Source organism: Neopsephotus bourkii, unplaced genomic scaffold (genome assembly GCF_033783945.1).
Source record: "Neopsephotus bourkii isolate Nb327-2 ecotype Australia unplaced genomic scaffold, CSIRO-AGI_Nbou_v1 NB_53, whole genome shotgun sequence".
NCBI lineage: Eukaryota > Metazoa > Chordata > Aves > Psittaciformes > Psittacidae > Neopsephotus > Neopsephotus bourkii.
This window is the reverse complement of record NW_026900570.1, coordinates 12,576,710-12,599,052: the sequence shown is the minus strand read 5'-3', so window position 1 is coordinate 12,599,052 and position 22,343 is coordinate 12,576,710. Positions and strand designations below refer to the sequence as shown.

General features: G+C 41.2%; 1 protein-coding gene across 1 annotated transcript in view; it reads left to right on the top strand.

The window, feature by feature from the left end:
• GPR158 (G protein-coupled receptor 158) overlaps window positions 1-22,343 on the top strand; it is a 186,734-nt gene that overhangs the window by 83,022 nt on the left and 81,369 nt on the right. The window lies entirely within an intron of this gene.

The following is a 22,343-nucleotide window of genomic DNA, read 5'->3' as shown; positions in this document are numbered from 1 at the left end:
GGCCTGAGACAGCCCCTGTCATGTAGCTATTGCCCAGAGGTAGGGGACCAAAAAGATGAGGAGGGTTGGAAGCGAGTTCCGGTTCGGCGTCGTGGGCAGCCCTCCTCCCGCTTCCCCAGGTGTCCCTCTGTAATAGGTTTGAGGCTCTGGATCTGGAAGGAGAGGTAGGTGAGTATGTGGTGCAAGGCCCGCCTACAAGGCCACATAGGAAAAAGTGGTCGACTTCGCACTTCAGGACTGCCTCTGGTAAGAAAGAAAGAAGGGTCATTGTAGTAGGTGGTTCCATTCTGAAAGGAACAGAGGGCCCGATACGCAGAGTTGACCCTCATCATAGGGAAGTGTGTAGTCTGCCTGGAGCCCGGATCAGGGATATCACCAGGGCGCTCCCCAACCTGGTGCGCCCGACAGACTACTACCCGCTGCTGGTCTTCCAGACGGGTGAGGGGGAAGTTGCTTCCCGCAGTCTGAGGGAGATAAAGAAAGACTACAGGGCCTTGGGGCGGATGGTGAAAGACTCTGGGGCTCAGGTGATCTTCTCTTCGCTCCTTCCATCTTCTATTGTTGATGTGGGACTGAATGGGAAAATTCAGTCCATAAACGATTGGCTTCGAGGCTGGTGCTGCAGGCAGGGCTTTGGATTCTTTGATAACGGCTGGTTTTATAGGGCACCGGCCTGGACATTGGCATGTGGGAAAGGTTTATCGCACAGAGGCAAAAGGATGCTGGGGCACGAATTAGCAGGGCTCATTTGGAGAGCTTTAAACTAGATTCGAAGGGGGATGGGGTTGTAGCTGGGCTTGCCTCAGTGGGACAGCGCTCTGGAATTGATGAAGACTGGGAGGCCTCCTGTAATCCTAGGGTGAAATCGGTGTGCTCAGCTCGCTCCCTGAAATGTCTGTACGCCAATGCGCGCAGCATGGGAAATAAGCAGGAGTAGCTAGAAACCTGTGTTAAGTCGGGAGATTATGATCTGGTGGCAATTACGGAGACGTGGTGGGACAGCTCACATGACTGGAATATAGTCATGGAGGGCTATGTCCTTTTCAGGAAAGACAGGCCAGCCAGGCGGGGTGGTGGGGTTGCTCTTTATGTGCGAGAGCAGCTACAATGCGTTGAGTTCTGTCCGGGGACAGATGATGAGCGAGTTGAGAGTCTGTGGGTGAGAATTAAGGGGCAGGCTGGCAGGGGTGATACGGTTGTGGGGGTCTGTTATAGGCCACCAGATCAGGGTGAGGAAGTTGACGAGGCCTTCTATAGGCAGCTGACAGCGGCCTCACGGTCACAGGCCGTGGTCGTCGTGGGGGATTTTAACTTCCCTGATGTTTGCTGGAAGGACTACTCGGCAACCCAGCCGCAGTCCAGGAGGTTCCTCCAGTGTATGGATGATAACTTCCTCATGCAAATGGTGGATGAGCCAACCAGGAGAGGTGTGCTGCTGGATCTCATCCTCACTAACAAGGAGGGTCTGGTTGAAGGAGTGAAGGTTGAGGGCTGCCTTGGTTGCAGCGACCACGAGATGGTAGAATTCAGGATCTTGTGTGGTAGGGTCAGTAGAATAGCAAGTAGAATCGCAACCCTGGACTTTAGCAGGGCAAACTTTGGCCTCTTCAAGCGATTGCTAGGGGAAATCCCGTGGGCTAGGCTGCTTGAAGGGAAAGGGGCCCAAGATAGTTGGTTGACGTTCAAGGACTGCTTTTTCCGAGCTCAAGATCGGAGCATCCCGACACGTAGGAAGTCAAGGAAGAGGGTCAGGAGACCTGCGTGGCTAAATAGGGAATTGCTCGGTATGCTCAAGTGGAAGAGGAGAGTTTACAGGTCATGGAAGGAAGGGCTGGCCACTTGGGAAGAACTTAAGGCTGCTGCTAGAGGATGTAGGAAAGCTGCTAGGATGGCTAAGGCCTCCTTGGAATTAAAGCTGGCGAGAGGGGTCAAGGACAACAGAAAGAACTTTTTCAAATACACGGCAGGTAAAACTAACACCAGAGGCAATGTAGGCCCGCTGATGAACGGGACGGGTGCCCTGGTGACAGAAGATACAGAGATGGCAGAGTTACTGAATGCCTTCTTTGTCTCTGTCTACTCTGCCAGAAGCAGTCCTGAAGAGCCCTGTACCGCTGAGACCTCGGATGACGACAGGTCAACGGAGCGGTCTGCCTTAGTCAATGAGGAATGGGTTAAAGACCAGTTGAGCAATCTGGACATCCATAAATCCATGGGTCCAGATGGGATGCACCCGCGGGTGCTGAGGGAACTGGCGGAGGTCATTGCTAGACCGCTCTCCATCATCTTTACCAAGTCTTGGGAAACGGGAGAGGTGCCTGAGGACTGGAGGAAAGCAAATGTCACTCCTGTCTTCAAAAAGGGCAAGAAGGAGGACCCGGGTAACTATAGACCGGTTAGCCTCACCTCCATTCCTGGGAAAGTGATGGAACACCTTATCCTTGGTGCCATCTTAAGGCATATCAAGGATAAGAGGGTTATGAGGGGCAGTCAACATGGCTTCACCAAGGGGAAGTCATGCTTGACCAATCTCGTAGCCTTTTATGAGGAAATAACACGGTGGATGGATGATGGCAGAGCGGTGGATGTGGTCTACCTTGACTTCAGCAAAGCGTTTGACACGGTCTCCCACAGCATCCTTGCGGCTAAATTGAGGAAGTGTGGTCTGGATGATCGGGTAGTGAGGTGGACTGTGAACTGGCTGAAGGAGAGAAGCCAGAGAGTTGTAGTCTATGGGGCGGAGTCTAGTTGGAGGCCTGTATCTAGTGGAGTGCCTCAAGGGTCGGTACTGGGACCAGTATTATTTAATATATTCATCAACGATTTAGATGAGGGAATTGAGTGTACTATCAGCAAGTTTGCTGATGACACTAAGCTGGGAGGGGTGGCCGACACGCCAGAAGGCTGTGCTGCCATCCAGAGGGACCTGGACAGGCTGGAGAGTTGGGCGGGGAATAACTTGATGAAATATAACAAGGGAAAGTGTAGAGTCCTGCATCTGGGCAGGAACAACCCCAGGTTCCAGTATAGGTTGGGGAACGACCTGTTAGAGAGCAGTGTAGGGGAGAGGGACCTGGGGGTCCTGGTGGACGACAGGGTGACCATGAGCCGACACTGTGCCCTTGTGGCCAAGAAGGCCAATGGCATCCTGGGGTGTATTAGAAGGGGGGTGGTTAGTAGGTCGAGAGAGGTTCTCCTTCCCCTCTACTCTGCCCTGGTGAGACCTCATCTGGAATATTGTGTCCAGTTCTGGGCCCCTCAGTTTAAGAAAGACAGGGACCTGCTGGAGAGAGTCCAGCGCAGGGCAACTAAGATGATTAAGGGAGTGGAGCATCTCCCTTATGAGGAAAGACTGAGGGAGCTGGGTCTCTATAGTTTGGAGAAGAGGAGATTGAGGGGTGACCTTATTAGTGTATATAAATATATAAAGGGGGAGTGTCACGAGGATGGAGCCAGGCTCTTCTCAGTGGCAAACAATGAAAGGACAAGGGGAAATGGGTACAAACTGGAACACAAGAGGTTCCACTTAAACCTGAGAAGAAACTTCTTGTCAGTGAGGGTGACGGAACACTGGAACAGGCTGCCCAGGGAGGTTGTGGAATCTCCTTCTTTGGAGACATTCAAAACCCGCCTGGACACGTTCCTGTGTAACCTTATCTAGGTGTTCCTGCTTCGGCAGGGGGATTGGACTAGATGATCTTTTGAGGTCCCTTCCAATCTCTAACATACTGTGATACTGTGATACTTGATATGCAGCTATTGCAAGTTTGGCTTGATTACTGTTTCACACTGAAATATTGATTGTTTTGTAATAAATTTCTGTGTTTTCTGATATATAGTTAGAGATCTGAGATGAATAAAATTGCGTACACTCTTGCACTTGTACACTTAGGTGTCTTCTGATACACATATCCACTAGAGTAAGAAAAAGGTACGTCTTTATTACAGAAGTCTTGTCTTTCACAAAACCTGCTAGTAATGAAAGGTGCATTTTTACTTTTGTGATGATTAGCCATTTCTCCGAAGTAGGCTATGAGAAAAGAAACAGATGGGATCTGAATATTTAATACCTAAGTAATACCCCACTGCACAGGCCCGAAGGGTTTACTCACATTTGCAAAGCCCTGTAGTGACAGGCGAGGGATGAAACAACAAGTGGTAAGGTGCACTGGAAGCTACAGACCCAACCCTGCATGCAGGTGGTTCAGGACATTTGTTGCTTGAGATTGACCCAGGAGATGACAGTCTTGTTTGGCAACATCCTGAATGACCAAGCAGCCTTTCTTTCCAACCAAATTTGCCTGTTCTACGTTGCCCTTTTAGTCATCATTGCACTTGTCGTGTGGGTAATGCCCTTCCCAAATCTTCGTTTGCAAAGCCAAGTCAATACCAAAGAGGCACATACACACTTTGCCTTGTTTCTAAAGAACTTTACAGTACTTATGAAAAAGATTGAGCTTATTTTCTCCTAGATTACTTACATCATAACATCTGAATGAGAGCTGGACATAAAATAAAACCTTTTTTTCAGAAAAGAATGTGATGCGTTTGAGACATTGCATTTAATTCCGTTGGACAGAGATGGATTCATGTATAATTTTGCTACCTTAGAAGAGTGTTTGCTTTGCTTTAACTGTATATCCCACAAGGAAAAGGGGAGGAAAAATGAGAAAAAAATAAATTAAAAAAAAATTGGTGATTAACAGTCCTTTCCTGCATGATCAGTGTTTTCAAGGAATAGAAACTGATAAATAGATGTTCCATTGCTTTTCCTGTCATTCAGCTGAGTTTTTTTCTTGGATTCCTTTTATGTTCTTTATCTTGTTGGTACAGCATGATTTTAAAAAGAAAAAGATCTTGTGTGATTACTATTAAATGAGAAGCTGTATGGAGGGCAAACACACTGAGAACAATGGGTATTTGCATGAGAAAACTGCTAGTTACATTGGATAATGACAGATATTTGGAGTGAAGTAACTGGTTGTGTACTCTCCGCCAAGGGGGAAGACTAAAGAAAGAACAGATACTGAAATATAGTCAAAGTATCTTCCTTTTGAGAATTTCCAGCTGTTAGTGAAACAAATTTTAATTAGGTTACTATATCTGTCTGTGATTAAAGTTACTCTGTTAAACTGCTCATTTCCATTGTGCTGGGTGGTTGTCAGAGAAGAACATTTTTTGGGTTCTCTCCTACATATGGCACTATAATATTGAAATAGTTACAAAAAGTAATTTTTGGTACAGCTTTCTAACAGAAATAGCCGCGTACTGCTACCATATCAAGAAACTATCTTCGGTCTATTAGAAGAGCAAAGGATGTGGGTTAAGACTAAAAAAATGTGTAAGTTAAGGCCACAGTGCTGGAAAGAATGAAGAGTAGATATGTGGCATTTTGGTACATTTGTTGATCAGTAAAATGAGCTCAGTAAAATGAGAAGGCAAATGGGATCAGACTACCACTCTAGAAGAGTGACTGTGCAAAACGCTGCTTAATGCTTGTAGTTTCTGGAGGCTTCTGGAAAATGTTAACTAAGGTCCTGAGAGGTTAGGATCTGCAAACAGAAAGCACCTTGGGAAGAAACACCCCTGGCGCTTTGACCGTGATATTGTGAGTGTAATTCAGAGAATGATAAGGACCATTTAGATCATGATGGAAGTGACAACCTTTGTTGCAAAAAATTCAACAGATCAGTAAGAGCAGATGCACATCTGAAATATTTTAGAGAAGAAATACTTCAGATATCTGTAGCACAGTGGTTACACATACTATGACCAAACAATACTTAAAAAAGGAAACTGCTGTGGAAGAGTCACTCATCAGCTTATTTCATCAATAGTGTGGAATATATGCTAGATCAAAGCCGGTTACTGAAAGTTCCATCATTGCAAAAGATCTAGTGATCCGCTTCCAAAGAACATAGCAATAGGAACAGAGATGTTTTCAACAGTTGCTACCAAAGTGGTTCAGTGAGTGAAAGATTCTGACAAAGTGAATGGTAATAAATAGGCAAAGCCTACATCAAGCCAGATGATTGGCTTCTAAAAGCAAGAGTTCTCTTTAGAGGAACATTTAGAAGTCTCTGAAGTTTCAGGTCTTTTCTTTCGTAACTTCTGAAGGTTCCTCTAAAGAGTCCTCTTCAGGCTTCTGAAAGAGCTCTGCAAAACTACTGAAGTATTTGCTGTGGAGTGAGCTACTGCTTACATTAATAGCAGTAGAGGAAGAATGGAAGATAGGAAATGTGACATCTGTGTTTACAAAGACTTCCCTTGATGGTGACAAGTACTAAAGATCAGTAGGTCCAACTTATACAACTTGCAAATTCATGGGAATGGTAACAAAAAATAGAACTACTTGTTCCATGGATGAGTGTGGGAAGTGGGCTTTTGTGAGAATGTGACACCCTGCAAATATATTTATGGCTCTGTGAAGGTGGGTTATGAGCATGTGGATATGAGAGTACTTTTCTGAGGTTTGCCACCAAAAGCTTTTAAAAATTATGATCTCAAGGGGCCAAGCTACACTTCTTATAGGTAACCAAGAGATGACTGAGGAAGTATGGTATAAAACCATATAAGACAGACATGTTGACATGTGAACAAGTATCATGGCTCCTCTTAAGATATCACTAGAGCATGTTCAAAGCATCTCTCAAGTGGTTAAAAAATATCAAATAGGTGTTTTACAGAACTTGAAGTTGCTGTATGTCACTCACAGGCCAAAAATAACATGAATCCCAAAGTATAAATCGATTCAAATAGAGTTTAGAAAGATATTTCCATTATTGGCTGTTGAAACACAGGGTTTTGGTGAAACATCTGGTGCAGGAAGTCCCTGACTTTATTGTTGGAACCTGGGAGGACAGATGAGGAAGAATCACTCTCTGGTATCCTCCTTCTTTAATAATACAGCACAGGGCATGACCTGAGGTAGGACGGTAGTTTAGATTTTATTCTTCTTCTTGAAAGCATTGTAGTTACTCATGCAGACTTGCATGTTTGATAAGTGGCAAAGCAAAATTCAACCCATTTGTCCAAGACACAGTTACTCCAGAGTGTACCACTGGTACCAGTGAAGAGTCTTGGCATTGCTAATCTGTAAATGAAACTTCCAGCTAGTGACTTCAAGCAGTAGTCAGCCTTGGCAAACAGCACAAAATAGAACTGCAGAAAGATCCTGTGAGAAAGCTCAGATCGATGCTGAGGATTTCATTTGAGGCTTTGTCAAACACAGGTGAAAGTGACTCAGCAGCCCAGGATTAGCTCAGCAGCAATGTTATTAAACTGCAAGTGTCATAACTGGAGAAAATCACAGGCAGAAAATGTGGCCTTTTGCCGAGAGAAGGGAGAATTCCAAAATGGTAAGAATAAAAAAAAAAGGAAGAATGAACAGAAGGAGAAGCAGAAGCTAAACCACTAGTGAAAAGCATTGTAGGGAAAGACAGAAAAAGATGAAAAATGTAACAGATAGAGCAGATGCTACTGCTGTAATGGGAAAAGACAAAGCATTTCATCAGGAGAGTAAATTGAGGAAATGTGCCAAACAAAGAAAAAAGCAGAAGATATTCACTGGTAATACAGAAGGGAAAGCAGATGTGCAGATCACTTCAGAGAAATCTTTTAACTACTCTAGACAACACTCATGCCAAGCAGTAGTGAAATCTGGAAACCCTGAGCCTGGCACTGACACAAACTGCAAGGGGCTGAAAAACTGGGAGATGGAAATGGACGAAATCCCATCAGAAAGCTGACACCACCTGGCAGCACCAGTTTGATGACACTGGGGGAGCTGTGCAATGAAACCTGGGAAAAAGAGTTTTTTTCCTGAATAGTGGAAACATTGAGTTTTATGAGACTGCCCCAACGGGGTGATCTTGCTAAATACTGCAGCTGGGGAGATGTTGAGGCTTCTGCAGTGCAGGGCAGGTAAAGGGACACCAGATGGAAAGCAGGGAACAGGCTTAACTGAGGCACTCAGCACTTTGAATGTACTAAGTCTGTGTTCAGTTGTAGAGGAGTATATAAAGGAATAGGCTCCTCTTACTTTGGTTTTCAAAGGCCTTGACAGACTATGAGAGGATCCTGCAGAAGAACTTTTAGTCCTCCAAGTCACATCTTCAAGGCTGTATACAGAGGTGCAAAATATTCTCCAAGCTGAACAGCTGAAAAACAAATCAGCTCAAGGTAAACATTAGCAAACATCTTTGCGTGCTGTGGCATTATTATTGATTGGGAAATGCAAACATTTACTACTAAAAAAGTGTCCAAAAAGTATGAGGCTAAGCTAAAAATGTAGCTGGACAGGCAAGGACAGAAATCACTGATGCTGTAACTAATATTCTTAAAAGTAAGAAGCTGAATAATGATTTTGTAAGAAAAATATCAATAAAATAGAACTCATCAACGTGAGTAGTGTTATATGAACCAATGGAGAGCTCCAACAGAGAGTGACAAGCTGAACCACTGATTACATGCAGTGCAAACTTTGCGGTAGCAGAGCTGTACGGTACCAGCAAGAAATAGAGTGTTTAAATAAATATAAATAAAAAAACAGATTATTTTTTAAATTATTTCAAAATTAACATAGGATTACAAGGGCTAAAGATCTATCAGAACCTTAGAAAGGAAACCAGCTGCATTGTAAATAACATTCTTAGAATGATAGAATAGTTAGGGTTGGAAAGGACCTTATGATCATCTAGTGCCAACCCCCCTGCCATGGGCAGGGACATCTTGCTCTAAACCATATCACCCAAGGCTCTGTCCAACCTGGCCTTGAACACTGCCAGGGATGGAGCATTCACAGCTTCCCTGGACAGCCCGTTCCAGTGCCTCACCACCCTTACAGTCAAGAACTTCTCCCTTATATCCAATCTAAACATCCCCTGTTTAAGTTTTAACCATTTATCCCTTATCCTATCACTGCAGTTCCTAATGAAGAGTCCATCCCCAGCATCCGTATAGGCCCCCTTCAGATACTGGAAGGCTGCTATGAGGTCTCCATGCAGCCTTCTCTTCTCCACAGCTGAACAGCCCCAACTTTCTCAGCCTATCTTCATATGGGAGGTGCTCCAGTCCCCTGATCATCCTCGTGGCCCTCCTCTGGACTTGTTCCAGCAGTTCCATGTCCTTTTTATGTTGAGGACACCAGAACTGTACACAATACTCCAAGTGAGGTCTCACGAGAGCAGGGTAGAGGGGCAGGATCACCTCCTTTGACCTGCTGGTCACACTCCTTTTGATGCAGCCCAGGATACGGTTGGTTTTCTGGGCTGCGAGTGCACACTGAAGCCAGCTCATGTTCATTTTCTCATCGACCAGCACCCCCAAGTCCTTCTCTGCAGGGCTGCTCTGAATCTCTTCTCTACCCAACCTGTAGCTGTGCCTGGGATTGCTCCGACCCAGGTGTAGGACCTTGCACTCGTCGTGGTTAAATTTCATAAGGTTTGCATCAGCCCACCTCACAAGCATGTCAAGGTCCCTCTGGATGGCATTCCTTCCCTCCAGCGGATCAACCAAACCACACAGCTTGGTGTCGTCGGCAAACTTTCTGAGGGCGCACTCAATCCCACTGTCCATGTCAGCGACGAAGATGTTGAGCAAGACCAGTCCCAACACCAGTCACTGAGGGACACTTTCTCATGGAAGTTCTGGACTGTGGAAGGACATTGCCTTGCAAAAAACCTGAAGAGCCCATCTGTTATCAGGCTGCCTTTTCAAATGAATTGAAAGAAGAGCTGAAAATAACAGACATTTGTGTAGCAGCATGCCAATTCAAAGATGGAGCTATCAGGTAGAACACTACTGCTGTGAGGAACTGTAAATGCCCTTAAGAAATGCTAAGAACCACTAGTGGCAAGAAGACCAGAGAAGCTGAATTCAGCCATAGTGTGGAAGAGGCTAATTGCTACTTCGGTGATGAAGAAGAGATGAAAATGTGATGCCAATCTTGACTCACATTAGATCTATTCCAAGGGGTCTTTGCTATGAATTCTCATTCAGGTTAACACTAAAGTCTTCAGAGTAGTTGCACTAAAGCCAAGCTACTTTGCCGTCATCTTTGTCATGCACTGTCGTGCTGCCAGGGTCTGAGTTGGCTAGGGAAACCATTGGCGTGTTGGAGAAAGCATTGGGGGAATCTGGTCTTTCCATCTTCCTGACGTACCTGTGGATGCAGATCGAGTACATCAAGGTAAAATTGACAGCAGCGAGCACATTTGGAAAAGGATGTTTTTACCTCTGAAAAATAATGGAAAAAATCCTTAGAGGAGAGTCTTCAGAACAGCAGTTGGGAATGGTGATGCCATATGATATGATCATTGATGAAGGGCTGAAATATAGACCACTGAAATGAAGAGCTTTGCGTCATTCAAGACTATTTCCAATCCCAAATATTTGAAATTTATAACAAAATGACCTTAAATCTTTTTTTTACCCCCATTTATGAACACTCAAGAATTGTTGGAAATACAGAAATATAAGTACTTTTAATGAGAGGATAAAAATCTGTATCTGGAACAGTGATCAAGGAACAAACAGTTAAAAAGACCACATGGCTCATCATCAACAGGAATAAGTCATTTTATTTCTCTTGAGGGAACTGTGGCAAATAACAGCAACTGACTGGTTTTACATGTTTTTACACTCTGTTGAGTAAAGGTTTCTAGTGTTTAGAGTTCAGGGTAGCTAGATGTTCTGTGCCATCACTTTCCTATTTTTCTATTTCATGTAGATACTTTTAAGTGTTCTGCTAAATCTGATTAGAAAACTGTGAATATAGTCGCTAAACAATGTGATTTTAAATACTGCACAAAACTGTGCGTACATGGAAAGGCAACATGCAAATTAATGCTGTAATTCCCCTTTCTAGTACTAAGAAATCAAGAATGTCTTTTCTCCCTTACTGCAGTCATGGTAGATGCAGTCATTCAGAGTGAGATAATCACAGACTATTGATGTGTGATACATGTTTAAATATTAAAGCATGCTGGCTTTGCAAACTACGGTTTTTGCTAATGTAAATCAGCCAATCCTGTTGGGTTTATTTAACTCTACAGTGGCATCTTGATGTGCTTCTGTATGGATGCCTTTCATCTTTGGTGCACATTCTGCTTTTTTCTCCCTAGATGCCAATTTCTGACATTTCAGCTGAAGTGGAAACTTGATAGAAGGAAGAGATCTTGCGCAGATGGAGCAGCTGACTTTACATGCTGTGCTGGTGGGCATACCTGACAGTTCACTCAGCACATACACATTCTGTGCAGTGCTTTATAAACCCTTCCTTCATCATATCCTAGGGTGAGAACCTAGTTTCTTGTGATTTGTCAGGGAAGCTTATTGTAGTCTTGAGCTTTTCAGCTTTAAAGACATTGGTGATGTTGTTTTCAAAACTGTTGTTTTTAGTGGAATTCTCATTTCCTTTATTCATAAAACAAGACTCATAAATGTCCTTTTCCATTTTTCTGCATAGTTAAGATACGCCTTTAGGGATGCTGTATGTTTTTAACTCCCACATAAATAATTGCAGAGTGCCATACTGAAAAGATAAGAAGTGGAGGAGATGTTAGCTTGCAGCAGCAGTTGAGAATCAGAGATGATGTAATGGCTGCTGGAGTTTCCAAAGACAGCAGGCATTGGTAGGCATGGCTGCAATGGTGGTGTTGCCCTGTGTTTGCAGGGTGTTGTGGCACTCACTTCATAAACCCAAAGGCTTCACATCTGTATAAATTTGCATTCTAATACATGGCTTAGAGGAAAGAAGTAGTGAGTAGAAGAACAAACCTAGTTCCACTATAGATGCTTTAGGCCTAAGATAAAACTGAAGTGTGAAGAAAATAAAGATCTAAATATAAAATGTGTTGGTTTATTTCAGTTCAGTCTTATGAAGAAGAGATAATGAGAAGAGCAAATCAGTAGTGAGCACAAAAGAGCTATATACAGTGTTGTCTAGACAGTTTCAACCCTTTATAAACAAGTTAGGTCTTAAGAATGACTTTTTATCAGTACTCAGTTTATTGATGAGTGCATTGCCCTTGAAGTGATGTGAATCAGCCGTAGACTATGACATGTTTGCTCCGCTTTGGTATTGAGAGTGATTCTTGGCCTTTACTTTCTTAACCTTGATGCCCTGCTGTTTAAGACCTTGCAGTCTATGAATCATTGCCAACTTCTGTTCCACCAATAGTCCACAAAACTTTGCAACATAGAGCCCCAAAGTTTTAGTTAATGAAGCTGATAGTAGTGCATTTTCAGTGTAGGGTGCTGGCCTGGAAGGTAGTTGTCACCAGAGACAAGGGTGTTGTAGCCTTCAAAGGCATATGTGAGGTTAATTGTATTGCACTATGATTTTGCTTTTAAAATGAATTATGTAAAGTAAAGGTAATTGAATTCTTGAATTTCTGTGTATGTTTTCTAATGAGAACAACTTTTACAACATAGACTAGTTTTTCCAAAGCTGTTTCAGAGCTAGAAAGTAAACTGACCAAACTGGTAAGGTTTTTGGTTGTATGTTACTGTCTGACTTTAATTCTTGCTGAGTCTTGTGTTCATGGCCCTTTTAGGGAAGCTGAGTAGACCTCGCATGATGAAAAGCTTTCCCCACTGATTCTTTGATGCAGTAACTTCAGGACAGTTGCATTTACATAAAGTTTCATTGGGGTTTGTGAATGGGTGTTTGCAGATTGGCTGGAATGGGACTTCCTGTCATGGCAGGAGAATAACAGCAACATTATTTATTTATTTATCCTGCTATTTCTCTTGGAGTTGTATGCTGCTGTGAACCTTCCTTGTACAACCAATAACAATAGCAAAGTCCCTGGTGACTTGCACGAGGTCTTTGGCATGCTTCTATCTCCAAGAGCAGACATCTGTCTGAAGTAAGCAGCTCTTTTTGTAAAAGGGTCTGAGAAGAACTTTTCCAGGTGTGAGTCAAATTTGTTGTGGAGGGGCTTTTCAACCAGGAAAGCTTGCAGAATTTCATATTGACAGTCATTTGCTTGATGAGCAATTTGTCTCTGGGAAAAACACTTGGCCAGTAGACAGGGCCATGGTTTGGAGATTGAGATGAGGGGTTTGATACAGCTGGGATTTACATTCCAGTGTGCCAGTGTCTGGACCGCATTTTCACACTGGAAACCGGTATAACTAAGAAGTACATTTGAATATGGGGAAACGTTGGGGGGTTTTTTTGCAAGTTTCACTCAAAGAGAAGGAAGGAGTATCTTTAATTAAGAAATTGGGAAAATGATATCAGAAAAAGCGTAACATGAGAACTTTAAAATAGCAGAAATAAAACTGTTTTGGAAACCTTATTCTAGGAAAAGCTTTTCATTTTTTACTAAATATTTTTTTTTTACTGTAAAACTTTAATGGCAGGATCCTCAGAGAAACTGTATGTGCTGCTTTTTATGTGGTGAGGTTTTTTTGCCATATCGTGTGGTGGAAGCTGAACACAGATCCTTCACGCTAAAACATACGCCTGTTCTTCATTCTTTTCTTCATTTCTTTGGCCAAAAGTTGTAGGTTTATGGCTCACAAGCAGCTGCCTTATGCTGTCAGCTTCTCTTAAGGACTTTGTGCTGTGAACACAGTCAGATTGCTTTCTGCCTTCCCTGTCCCAGCCGTGCCTCCCACTGTCTGGAATAAAATCTTGACATTTTTCTCTGACATCTTCTCATCAATATCAATATAGCTGAAAAGAAGCCTTGATCTTCTCCTGCTTCCCTTTAAGACGTTCCAGCTACTGCTTTCTTTGTTACTGTAGCAACCTGCTTGTTATCTAGCATCATTTTGAGCTCTGGAGCTCACTTGGCCTCCATCTATGTCTAAGCCTTACTGAACTCCTTCTGAGTTCCCTTTTAATACATGTTTTCTGCTGGTCCACAGACCTAAAATTCTTGTTTCAACTTGTTATCTGGTGTCTTGATTACTGCAGTGTCCTTTCAGCTGGCCTTGCAATCATGGCCTGCCTCTATCTGGAATGATGCAATTTTCTGTCCTGCTACTTTGTGTTGGCCCTGTTGCACCTCCCTGTTGACATTGTACATGAGCTATATATTTTAGTTTTTGAACTCCCACATGAACTTTTCTCTCCCTTCTGATGCCATTTCTTTGATGCATAGATGTCAACACCAGCCTCCATCATCACCATCTTGTTACATTTTTCAAAACCACCCTTGGTCCCTTCATCCTTTCCTTATGCTTGGTAGCAGCTTTTTGAGAGCATCCCCTGCTCTCTGTATCATGTCTTCAGATCCAAGTGCTAACAAAGATGTGACTACAGGTGGGATGCTGGTAGGCTGGGCCTACTGATTGCTTGTTATGATAAGTGATAGTGCCTCATCTTTCCATTTTTGTTCCCATTTGTCCTTATCCCTATGTTGTCCCTTATCTTTGTGGAGGAAGGACAGTCTATTTTGTGGCCTTTTTCAGCAGGACCCATGATAACTTGAGGCTGATGTGAGGCTGGGGCTTTCAGCAATACAGTGGTTGGAAGAATAATTAAGTTATACATAGCAATATTTCCTTCAGAGTCAAATATGCTTTTATTTTCAGTGAAACCTGCAATCTGTGATCCAAACTTATTACTTACTGATTATTATTAATAAATTCTGACGAGCCAAAAAATCTCACCATTTTGGGGATAAGCATTTCTCAGATCCAATCATAAGCTATTAGTTTAGCCTCTTGGCTCTTATAAAGTAAAAGTGAATAAAATAAAATGGATTTGGATTTAAAATCTTTAGAATTAAGAGCTTTTGTTTGAAATTAATATAATGTTCTTCATCTGTAGTTCATTTGCCTTCTCAGTCATGTGAATAATGAGATTTTATTTTTATCAGATTTATTCCAGCCCTTCTCACATCATTCTCAGTTTGTTTCATTTCTGAGATACTACAAATCTTGAGCTTTGCAGTCAGGTTGTTATTTTAGGGTTTTTCTTTGTGGTTTTTTTTTTCCCTTTCATAATTTACCATAAATTATTTCTTTCTACATGGTTGAGCTACAATTTGTACAGACTGTTTTAGTGAGCTGTGGTATTGCCTTCTGTAGCAGGTGATGCCATGTTGAATAAGAAAGCTGAACTTCAGGTATTCTGAAGCTATTTGTAAACTAAATGGAGGAACATGCTAACTGAGCCCTATCTCCTGCTTATGAAGTTTGGTTTCATATTCCATCCCATTTTCTGTATATTCCATTTGGTCTCTTGCTGATTAAACAGCTATCAATACTAAAGTGCATTTTATTCTTGAAGACCATAATGCTTTTGCATCTTCCTTTCATTTAATTTCTGCATTAATTGAATGCATAGCGTAGTGAAACAGGAACTGTAAATGATCCAGAATTTTGATGATAATCATTTTACGTGTTCAGCTTTTAAATTAGCCCATAAGGATGTGAACAGACTGAAACTGAACTTAGGCATTATTTGCCTCATTACGGATTTTTCTTTGTCACTACTGTTTGGTGAGAACCAGTTGCCTTGGTCTAAGCAGTATGTCCCCAAGGAATAAATTCCTGCTTTTACAAGAAAAGATGTCCCTGGGATATTAACAATCTTCACTGTGAGGGTTGTTCATAAAAAAAATTACTGTTTTTTCCAAATATCTGTCTTGTAGGTGGTGTAGTGCAACTTATATGCAGCAGGACCCATGTTTCAAAATGCATAACACTTCATCTTCACCATGATGTATCGTAACAATATTTCATTACTTGTATAACAGAAAGGGTCAAGGGCCACGTGAGTGGAAAAATTAAGTATTTGGGGGTTTCTTGGTTCCCTGCCATCTTGTGCACTTTGAATGAAATTGATTTATGATTGATGGCTGCTTGACCTTTGCTTTTCCTGATTTTTTCAAGTATAAAGTAAATTTAATAATTATATTTTATTTGAATTCTGCTATAACTAGTAATAAAAAAATGACCTTTGTGTTAGTATTCTTTAAAGAGAAATGAGGAAAACCCAAGAGAATTATATTTATTTGGTTTAGGAATACTGCATGACACCTGCAAATGCCAGAAATTTTTGTCAGTTTTCCAGTATGGCTTAAGTGGCAGCACATAACTGTAGGTCTGTCTTTGGAAAATAGGCCTTTGCTATGAAATTTACTGTATTTGCAATCCATATTCTACTAGGAGGCTATTATTCAAATAGAACAATTATCATTAAAGGTATTTGTCAGTGTGGCAAGAGGTTGAACAGGACAGAGAATTTCATCTTGATTATTTTACAGAGAAATTTTCAAAAGAGGCACATCCCTTTCTCGCTTGAAGTCAAGAGTGCTTCCTGCAGTTAGCTGGGAAATGAGTTGCTTGAATTTCGTACGTCAACCAACAACAATAAAATGAAAGCACAGCCTTGTGATGGCATTTGAATTTTCCCATTTCCTGAGTAGGAGTCCTAATAAGGGCTTCAATTTATTATCTAGAAAATAAGAAAAAAATTGTGACAGCACCATTCAGAGGACTCCTTCCAGTTTCTTTTGTGCCAATTCTTTAGTTCCTAGTAATTCTTATCCAGGTGTGAACAGTGAAATGCAGTTCTACTCTTTTCTTCTCTAAATGTCAGCAGTAAACCTGGGAACTGGCAGGTCCAGCTTTTGTCCCTTAACCAAGTAGCCAACATCTTGCTTGCTGTAGCTCAAGCTCAGGGACAGAAAGAAGGATCTCTATATACTATTTCTTAAAGGTAAACAGAAGGTAAGATAGGGGATATTTGGCCTGCCGTACATAGGAACTCCCCACCCACTCATTAGTTTCATAGGCAGTCTACAATATATGTCCATCGCATGCATGGAGCTGATGAGTAGCTCCTTTGTAGCATCGAGAAAGTCTCAGTAGTAAACCAAACAGTGCAGCAACATTGAAAATCCTGCTTATGAAATGTTGTGACATGAACATGATCTGTCTTCACCTGTTCTTCTCCAGTGACATCTGGGAGTCAGAAGACGTGTACTTGCTCCTCAGCAGTCCCCGTTTTTGCTTTTCTCCAGGAGCTGTCATCTTGTTTTGGTCAGTTTCTTTATGGAATATCTTAAGATAATGCCACAAATAGAGGATGAAATTCCAGTTTTGTGCTCCCTCAGATCCAAAACTGGAACCAGTAGTCAGATAGATAAAAAACCTGGCTGAAACACAGCCTTGGAATGAGATGGATGAGGAAGCTCAGTGAAAAACCCTTGCCTTGATACTATCATCTTAACAAAGGCTGTTCATATGTTGTATGTCCAAGTCTATTTTATCCTGATCTTTCTATTAATCAAATATCCTGAGTTGCCTGGTTGCAGAAGTTTCAGTGAAATCAGGCTTAATATGAGTCAACACTGAGCTCTGCCACAATCCAGGAAACCATATACTGGGCAACAGGAGGATGACCAGCAGACAGAGGAAAGCTGTTACTCCTATCTACTTAGTTCTAGTGAGGCTGCTTCTGAAATACTGGGTCAATATTTGAGCTCCATGGTTGAAAAAGAGTGTGGAAAAAAACAGAGAGGGTCCAATGAATGACTGCTTGTGGGGACTAGATCATAAAACATACTGGTAAAGCTTGAGGGAGCTAAGCTTCGATAGGATGGCAAAGAAGTTAAGGGGCAGGAGACACTAGTTAGATTTTATTATGCACGTTGTGGATATTAGAGTGTTTATTTGTTAGATACAACGCATGCTTGGTAACTGGGACTGTGAAAAGAAAAGGCATCTCAGTCTTCTTTCAGCTCATGACTAGTTGTTTGTAATGTTCATATTCCCTTTATTAGGCTGTTGTGGAGTATATCAAGACTTGGAACTTTCCTTATTTACTTCCTCTGGATAAAGTAGATTAGAACAAGAAACTTCTAAGATTTTTTTTGTGGTGACTTTCCTTGGCATCATTTTAATCCATTTTAGTGAGTAGTGTTGCTTTAAGTCAGCTGATATTTTACATTTCTCAGGAGTTACCATTTTACTCCGCTGTGTGGTATTACTTCATCTTCTTTCAGTACGTATCTGGCCTTGATCTTTAATATAATACATACCATACTGTTTAAATTTCTTCTTTTTGGTATGATTCCAGTGTTTCTGGATGAGGGCTGGATTGAAACTAATGCCTAGTTCCAATACTTATTTTTCCTCCTTCGACATCATCATCAACATCATAATGTTGTTTTAACCAAGATCTCAGTTGTTAAAAAACAAACAAACCTAGAGAATGAGGAAAATACATGGTAGAGGTAGCTAAGTATGAAAGTTAGTATGAAGCTTGAAGCAAAATAAATTGCAGCATCACTTAAGTGTCAGCCATATATAACCATGAAGTGAGACAAGGAAAAGCAGAAAGGACAGTTTTACTGACACAAATAAGTAAACATAGAAATAAAATCCCAAAAAGGAAATGAGCACACAGATGAAGTGGCAATAAACAAACTGTACACAAGATGAACAGACAGAAATAAATTAGCAAAAACCAAAATAAATGCCAGCAAGCAAGGCAGATGCAAAAAAACCCAAGCAGCTGTTAAGGAAGAGAAAAAGGAATTGAGCAAATGTTACATGTAAGTGGAAGAAAACCCCACTGCACAGCATTTCAGGGCTATTTCCTAAAATACCTTTATTTCTGTGAATTCTAGTGGGGTATTTTAACTGTGTGGACAGTATAGGAGGACACCAGTTGGTGGAGGCTTTAGGTTATCATTTGTTCCCATTCTTTCATTTGTTTTCTTAAAAGAGCAAACGCTTTTCCCCTGAAGTATGTGGGCATATCCACTGCTGACTATGTTGCACATTCCCATAAAATCAAACATTCGCGATGCTGCCCACAGCATTGCTTTAGAGGCTTGTATTTGCAAAGTCTGTACCATGGAGGACTCAACTTCTGGTGGAAAAGTTGGTGCTCAGAGACTGCTGGCAATCTTGTCTACCTGATACAGAATATCTTTATCTATAAATTAGTTAAAAAACATCCTGCTTTGCTTTTGTTTTTCTCCTCTTTAGCTCTTCCCTGTTACTAAAGCCTCAGTGCTGGATGAAAACTTTACCTCCTGGACCATACCCCTTGGGCTATCATGGGGGTTGTTGGAAGAAAAAAAGTCTCATGTATTTTTTCAGTTGGCATATGTATTTTCTCTAAACCAAAAGATTTCATGTTACTTTTTTTGATATTAAAGTACCTTTGCAGCAGAGAAAGTTAAAAGTCAGGGTTTCAAAAAATGAAGTTTGGGAGAATTATGATACTTCTGTTTCCATCCTTTTTTTTTCTTTTTTTTTTTTTCCCTACACTTGCACAAAAGTAGTTCTTTGGTTGTGCAAAATTTCTTATTTGAAATTTTGTGCTTTTCTTCATCACTGTGGATGGCATTCATCTCTGCCAGAATGTCTAGTCCATTTGCTGAAATTCCTGTTAAGAGCAGCTGTGGTATCTGTAAATGTTGGGTGAAAACTCCCATTCTTCAGATACCAAAGACACAGTCAAAAAATGGATTCAAGCTCATTTTGATTTCTAGTGTTGCTCTCTAAGACACACTTCTTTTATGGCAGGAAACTGAAGTGCATAGGCAGAATTCGTAGAGATTGGTTTATACCAGAACACAGGTAAAAAGAAAATCATAGGTTAATTAACTGTTTTGGAAGAAGGGCTGGAAACACCAAATTTCGTTGCCTCTGCAGGTTATTTTATGATTACACTGCCCAAAAAAAACCTTGATATAAAAGACTTAGATTGGATATAAGAAGGATGTTCTTTACTGTAAGGGTGGTGAGGCGCTGGAACGGGTTGCCCAGGGAAGCTGTGAATGCTCCATCCCTGATGGTGTTCAAGTCCAGGCTGGACAGAGCCTTGGGTGACACGGTTTAGTGTGAGGTGTCGTTGCCCATGGCAGGGGGATTGGAACTAGATGGTCTTAAGGTCCTTTCCAATCCTAATTATTCTATGATTCTATGACTGATCAGGATGTGAAAGACTTGCTTAGAAAAGTGTGTTCACACAGAAGCTGATTGAAGACCAGCTTTTTTAGATAATTGACATCTTCTCCTTATGATGTCCATTTCAGCTACTTTCTTGGCTAGTCTGGCATTTACAGATGCATTGTACAAAATAAGAAAAAAAAAAAGATTGTTCACTGGTTTGGGTATTGATCAATTGTGAGAGATGTGAGTTCAGTGACCTCTGCCAGTATTGTTTATGGTGTTCTGCATTAATTCCCAATGTGTAATGTGTCATTGTGTTATAAAGATGCTGTGAAGAAAAACTGTCTCAAAATGTGTGGAGGTCCTAGTTAAGGCAGAGTTGGGGCCACTAAAGGAGTCTTATGGACACGGTCCTATAGTGGGAACTTGACATCATACAGTGTGAAATCTGTGCTATCAGAGGCAGATTTTAACTTTTTCTAAGCTTTCCGAGCTTTTTTTTCCATGTGCTGCACTCAAAATTTACATCTTGCTCAGGCTAAATTTATGTGTTCATTAGAAGCATGAGACTACTTGTGCTGCATTTATAATTTATAAAAATATTTGCACTTTCTATTATGCATGTCCAAGCAGTGTCCATGATCCATAGCTTCAGACATTTAAGCTGTAAAATAATTGGGAGTTTAGTCACTTCTTAATTAAAGTAACCTGGAAGTATTCGATTTAATGACTTCATAACTGGCATGTAAACATTTACTTCCACCTTTTTGCTTTTAAACTAGATCAGAGGTGTCTGCAGAAAGCAGTTTTGAGCAGTTGTCTATATGTATTGATTTTAAAGTGCCACTTGAAAAAGTTGAATGCATCTGAATACAGAAATATGGGTACATTAACATTTTTAGTACAGCAGCTATGGAAGATAGTATCATCCCTTTGGGTTTTGTTTATTGTTTAGGGATGCTTATAACAAATGACTGCCTCACAAATACAGAATAAATGTGTTTTGGGCAATTTTTTGTCTGTTGATATAAACGCTTTGTGAGGGTCTCTGGAGCGTCCTTCTACATATGAAATGAGCCAGGGCTATTGCATGGGGAAATATAGTACAGAAGTGCTGGACCATCTTTACATTAGCAAACTAGTGGGTGAGGCTGCCTGTCTATCCAAGTGATTGAAACAAATTATATAAAGTAACGACTCAGTTGAATTTGATATGTCATTGAACAATGCGGTCACTTGAGCCTAAAAATCTGACACTGGCATTTCAGTTATCAGTTTCCCAGCTTTTTGCTGATATTATGTTTATGCTTTGCCCAACATCATAATAGAAAAAAAAGAAAACCCAAACCATTTAAATTTGGGTTCTTTAAACCAGTGCCTGGCATTGTAGGAACTCAGTGTAAATATAAGCTGCACTTGTTGGCCAGTATTCAGTAAGGAACATTTCATGGAATTATACAATTTCCATAACAATTTTGCCAAAAATATATATGTCTTGGTTTCAGGGTTCAGTTTTAGAGAGAGGAGGCAGAACAGTTTTGCAATCCTTAATATGAAACTCTTAATGTGAAAGTCTAGGGTTAAGATCCACAAGGAAGAGTGAAAGAATTGGAAAGGTCTAGAAAAGAGGAGCCATAGTAATGATTCTTGAATACATGAACAGTTCTGGCCCCAAAATAAGGAAACGAGCTGTGGTCCCAAGATTTTTGTGGGAACATCTTGCAGTGGTTGAACAAAAAAGGTGTCATTATAATCTTAAAATGAGTGGAAAACCATTCATAATCCTCACTCCAGGCTTAAATTGTGACTAATACAGCATCAGTAGCACTAAGATGGTCCTGGAGCTGTTATTTTAGTGTTTTCCTTAAAGCAGGAGCTTTGATGTGAATACCCATTGGAAGTAACTTCTCATGATAATTTTTGAGGTGAATACTTGCATAGGATACTAGTAACGTCTCTGCTGAGACACATGCTTTGGACAAACATTGCTGCAAATTTCACCATCACTGGAAATTAGGTAGCTCCATAACTGCCTCATACTAAAAAGGCTTCCTAAGAATTTTCTTCATGTCTTTCAACCTATGTTCAGTACTTTAGATGTTTTAAAAGTGACAAGTTAAAACAAAATAATGTTGAAAGAAGAAACCGGAGTAAGATTCTAGATTCACTGAAACACTGCATTTTATCTAGAAATTTCTACCAGCAAGCAGAAACTGGACCTCAGGGCACCAAAAGTTTGTCTGCGAATCCATTCTGATAGACAATTTATATTTCTAGTGATTGCCTTCGTTCTGAAAGATAAGCTACCCCCGTCTAAAACCGTTAGAGACGTTACCACAAACCATTAATTCCAGCACACAAGAGGAATTTGTGATGCAAAAGGAGGGGATTTTTCAAAAGATTCTTGGCGAAGCTGCTTCTGCTGTCCTGTCTGCCTGCACTGCTTGCAGTCAGGAAAGAACTGTGCT